Source organism: Cyprinus carpio, chromosome B3, assembly GCF_018340385.1.
Source record: "Cyprinus carpio isolate SPL01 chromosome B3, ASM1834038v1, whole genome shotgun sequence".
In the NCBI taxonomy this organism is placed as follows: Eukaryota; Metazoa; Chordata; class Actinopteri; order Cypriniformes; family Cyprinidae; genus Cyprinus; species Cyprinus carpio.
The window spans coordinates 37,533,027-37,538,936 of NC_056599.1; positions in this window are offsets into that span (position 1 = coordinate 37,533,027).

A 5,910-nucleotide genomic window follows, 5' to 3' on the forward strand; every position below is an offset into this window, starting at 1 on the left:
AAATAAATAAAATAAAATGTTGAACTGTCACAGCTTTAATTACATGGTGAAGGAGGAAGGGCTATTACACTCTGGTTATGAATTACAAAATAAACTTATAAAATTCATACAGGTATATATTTAAACATTTCTGTACTTCTGTACTATGCACAATGACAAGCAGAATCTAATCTAATCTAAACCTGTAGACTGGATACACTCAATGTCAATGGTCTGTCAAAAAATATAAAATAATAAAAAATAAATCTGGTTATATGAAAGTATGCATGGATAAATTAAATGCAGGCAGAAAAAAGAGAACATTACCAGATTCAAAAGTGTGAAGAGATCACAAATGAGATGGTTGGTGCACAGATTTATTATTTTTTTCAATGCATTTTATTTGTAAATTCATTCCAAACCTCTCCACAAAAACTGCAAAGCTCAGGGAACTGCTGAATCAAAAAGGCGTTTAAAAATTGAGCAAGAATATAAATGCTCAAGTAAACACTGAGAACAGAACCAGTCCTTACCCTTCCTTGATTCAACCTAGAACATCAAAATCTCCTTGGATTTGTCAAAATAAATTAGGCCCAGTTTTACTCCAAGTAAATGCTAATGGACAGTAACTTACAGCCTATACCTCCAGGAAAGGACAAATTTTGAGTGCAGATATGCTCTAATGGAAAAGAGTGGCTTGGCTTTTGGATTTGAGGGTTTCATGACTATGTGTGTTGCCTACCATTGTTCACAGCAGATCAAAAAAAATTATGAGAAGTCTGCAACAATATGTTTTGAATTAGTGTGCAGGGAAATACAGATAGTGATAGTAAAATCTCATTCACCATAAACATGTATATCCCCACAACTGAGTTCCACTGTGGTTTAATCAGAAATTCAAGCAGATAGCTGAGGAGTTTTGCCAGCTGTAATTGAAAACCCTTGTTCACAAATCTACAATGTTAGAGCTGAGCTCAGTGTGGCATATGTCGTTCTTTTGAGATTAGACAGAATAGAAGTGCTGACAAAAGACATACTTTCCAGGATTCATGAAGGGCAACTTAGGATGAAGAAATGTAAAAAAATAAATAAATAAATAAAAGATCCAGGGATTCAATCTGTTGGACTGGAATCAATTCTAACACTGAGAGAATGGTAAACACTTCTGAAGATTTTCTGAAACATCAAAACGATTGTAGGCAAGATCACTACAGACCTTAGTATTCAAGTCAGAAAGTGGGTACTGATCTGTTTCCTGTCCATGGAAAATAATACCTGTTGGTAGTGGTTGTTTATTACTTTTCCAGAAATAGCCCTGCTGCTCGTCGCACATGTACATGAAATCCATATTTGACATATTTGTCCTCATCATGCTCTGAAAAGGAGGGCAAATTGTAAAGAAGTTACTCAAGAAGTCACCAGAAGGCAAATCAGATCCATATCTAGCTCTTCTGTGTTATCGAGCAACACCTCTGAAACATTTCCTGCAGAGCTCTTAATGAGTTGTAAGATAAGAACACTTCCTTACAGAATTGACAAAAAACAAGGTATGATAAAAAGCACAACAATAAGGCAGAAACAGAAAGCTCTTTAACCCTCTGAGGTCTAAGGGGGTTTTGGGGGCCTGGAGAAGTTTTAACATCCCCTGACTTTTGTGCTTTTTTCAGTTGCATATAAATAGATACATGGCTAAAGTCTAATAACACTATAATCAGTACAAACTGGGCTACAATAATATGTAAATAGCATGTATGTACATGATTTTGTTTTTGAGAAAACAACGTTTATGTGTGGTTAGTAAAAAACTACAATTTTGAAGTCACTGAAATAAGGTCATAAAACACATACAGAACATTTGTTCACAAGACTGTCAAACCTGGAGCTTGTAGCCCAGAATTTTTGTTTCAAAATGATGTGAAATCATCTTGTTTACTCACTCACAGAAAACAATAGATTAATTTAAAATTTCTAAGACACTTTTTGTTTCAAAAGGGCATATGCGAGTAGGCATCAACTATCATGAATTTTTGTGTGATTTACACCTGAGAAGACAAAGACCCACATAATGAGCTGCATAATGAGCCATTCAGTCAGGTATGTGACCGAGAGGGAAGAGTTACAAGAAAGAATGTGAGGACAAAATAAATGTATATATTTTTATGTCTGTAGTTTATTTAGAATATATTTAATTATCCCCCAAAATAACTTGAGATTCACTTGCGAGTGCAGTTAAACAGTTTAGTAGGAACAATCAAAGCAGACTTTCAAAGCTGAATTTTTAGCATCATTACTCCAGTCACACAATCTTTCAGAAATCATTCTAATATTCTGATTTGCTACTAAAAAAACATTTATTATTATTATTATTATTATTATTATTAATAATAATTTTTTATTAATTGAAAGAACAGCATTGTTTCTAACATGATTATTGTATTTATCATCATTTGTGTGCTAAATAAAAGTTTTATATAGTAAAAATATTTCACAATATTACTGCTTTAGCAAATGCAACTTTCTGTATTTTGGATCAAATAAATGCAGGCTTATGTGTCATGTTGAAATATAAAAATGAACATCACATACCTGGCATTTCCAAAATGTATATTGTTTATGTGCTCTGAAGGACATACTTTTTTGAAGAGACTTTGAAGAAATGGGAGTGTGTGCCTCGCTTGGTCTTAGCTGTGTTCCAGGTTCCTGAGTGGGCTGCTTATTTGCATTGGCTCCCTTTGCAACTGGTTATTATTTATCCGAAATTAAAAAAAAAAGTAAGCATGCTGTTTACACAAATAAACTGCATTATTAACATTATTGTGAGGGTCACTGATACTATTAGTAATTTATAGGAAAAAAAAGAACACAATTACCCCATAGCACATTTATTGTCAGTGATATTTACAGCTAACTTTTTTTTGTTTTGTTTTTTTACCTCAGACGATTGCAAACACAAACAGACAAAGGGCAACGTATGACAAGCAAACCAAAAGGCTGAAACAATTATCAAAGAATGATACTGTGAGATTTGGAGATTGAAACTGCTGGGACAAGAAAGCTGTTGTCTTGGAAGAAGTAAATCCAAGATCATACCTTGTCAGAACAGAAAACTGATAGGTTTTCAGGAGAAATAGCAATAGTCCCAAATAGTTTACCTAAGGGGATCAGAGGTGAACAGGGTCACTAAAGCACACATTAATGGCTTAAAAAAATAAAATTTGCTACATGCCACTTTATACAGCTTACGTTATGTGCTTATGAAACAAACACTACAAACCCGTTTAATGGTCATAGGTTGAATGCTATAGGCTGCATTAATTTGAGAAATGTTGGTCTTAGAAGAAGAATAAAAAGAGGAAAATTTAAAATACTGAAATTGGCATACACTTTACATTGCATACACACGTTATATAGCCTACAACAGCTATAGTGATAACAGAAGAATAATAGTAGCGTTTTATTTCAAACGCATTGTGTCCATATTCTTTTCTTGCTGTTCATTTGGGGTGAAATGTCCCCTGTTTAACTTTCTTATGGACCTGTTCTTATGGTCTTTAGTATAGAAACTCAGAAACTCAAAAAAAAATTATTATTATTTTTTTTTTTTTTGAGAAAATGAGGAGAGAAATGGTTGACAAATGCTCTCCTGGTGCAGTAATGGAGCGCCATCTGCTGGATAAGAACTATGTCTTACTGCATCATACAGGTGCATCTCAATGCATTAGAATGTCGTGGAAAAGTTTATTTATTTCAGTAATTCAACTCAAATTGTGAAACTCAATGCACACAGACTGAAGTGGTTTAAGTCTTTGGTTCTTTTAATCGTGATGATCTTGGCTCACATTTAACAAAAACCCACCAATTCACAAACAAATTAAAATACAATATGGTGACATGCCAATCAGCGTATCAACTCAAAACACTTGCAAAGGTTTCCTGAGCCTTCAAAATGGTCTCTCAGCTTGGTTCACAAGGCTACACAATCATGGGGAAGACTGCTGATCTGATAGTTGTCCAGAAGACAATCATTGACACCCCCTTCACAAGGAGGGTAAGGCACAAACATTCATTGCCAAAGAAGCTGGCTGTTCCCAGAGTACTGTATCCAAGCATGCAAACAGAAAGTTGAGTGGAAGGAAAATGTGTGGAAGAAAAAGATGCACAACCAACCGAGAGAGCCTTATGAGGATTGTCAAGCAAAATACATTCAAGAATTTGAGTGAATTTCACAAGGAAAGGACTGAGGCTGGAGTCAAGGCATCGAGAGCCACCACACACAGACGTGTCAAGGAATTTGGCTACAGTTGTCGTATTCCTCTTGTTAAGCCACTCCTGAACCACGGACAACATCAGAGACGTCTTACTGGGGCTAAGGAGAAGAAGAACTGGACTGTTGCCCAGTGGTCCAAAGTCATCTTTTCAGATGAGAGCAAGTTTTGTATTTTATTTGGAAACCAAGGTCCTAGAGTGTGGAGGAAGGGTGGAGAAGCTCATAGCCCAAGTTGCTTGAAGTCAAGTGTTAAGAAAACAAAATCCACTACAACCTGTGGTGCAATATCATCTGCTGGTGTTGGTCCATTGTGTTTTTTTGAAAACCAAAGTCACTGCACCCGTTTACCAAGAAATTTTGGAGCACTTCATGCTTCCTTCTGCTGACCAGCTTTTTGAAGATGCCGATTTCTTTTTCCAGCAGGATTTGGCACCTGCCCACACTGCCAAAAGCACCAAACGTTGGTTAAATGACCATGGTGTTGTTGTGCTTGAATGGCCAGCAAACTCACCAGACCTGAACCCCATAGAGAATCTATGGGGTATTGTCAAGAGGAAAATGAGAAACAAGAGACCAAAAAATGCAGATGAGCTGAAGGCCACTGTCAAAGAAACCTGGGCTTCCATACCACCTTAGCAGTGTCACAAACTGATCACCTCCATGCCACACCGAATTGAGGCAGTAATTAAAGCAAAAGGATCCCCTGCCAAGTATTGAGTACATGTACAGTAAATGAACATCCTTTCCAGAAGGCCAACAATTCACAAAAATTTTTTTTTTTTTTTTAATTGGTATTATGAAGTATTCTAATTTGTTGCGATAGTGAATTGGTGGGTTTTTGTTAAATGTAAGCCAAAATCATCCCAATTAAAAGAACCAAAGACTTAAACTACTTCAGTCTGTGTGCACTGCATTTATTTAATACACAAGTTTCACAATTTAAGTTAAATTACAGAAATAAATGAACTTTTCCACGACATTCTAATTTATTGGGATGCACCTGTAAATCTCCAGAGGGGCGCTAAAATCTTCTAATAAATTTGACTTTGCTGATAAAGGGGTGGTTCATCCAAACAATTATTTTTTAATTCTGTTATTATTGTGAAAGTGTCAATCTGTTTATTTTCTTGTTTTGGGGAAAAATAGACATCAAGTTCTTCATGCCAAAGACAAAAGGGACTATCCAGACTTTTATCAGAGGCAGGTGCAAACCCATTTCATCTGTCATGGTATGAAATACATCAGGGCCCATGGCATGGGTGACTTGCATATGTGTGTAGGTACCAGTGAGGCTGAGGCATATAGTGGGATTGTACAGAGACACACTGCAATCAAAATGACGTCTTTTCCTGAGAAGTCCAAGATGATTAGAGTGAGACTGCCGGGTCTCATTCTGCATGTGCTACAGCAGCATGATTTCAAAGACACAGAGTGGATTCCTATTGAAAATGTGTGGTGAGTCATGAAGAGGAGAATAAGACAACGATGACCAAGGACTGTTGAGCAAGTGAAGTCTTGTTTCAAGCAAGACTGGGCAAAAGTTCCACTTGTAAAACTGCAGCAATTAGTCTCAGTTCAGAAACTATTAAAAAGTCTAATTACAAGGAAAGGGGATGTAACTTAGTTGTAAACATGTCTCTTGTCCCAACTTTTTTGCAGTGTGC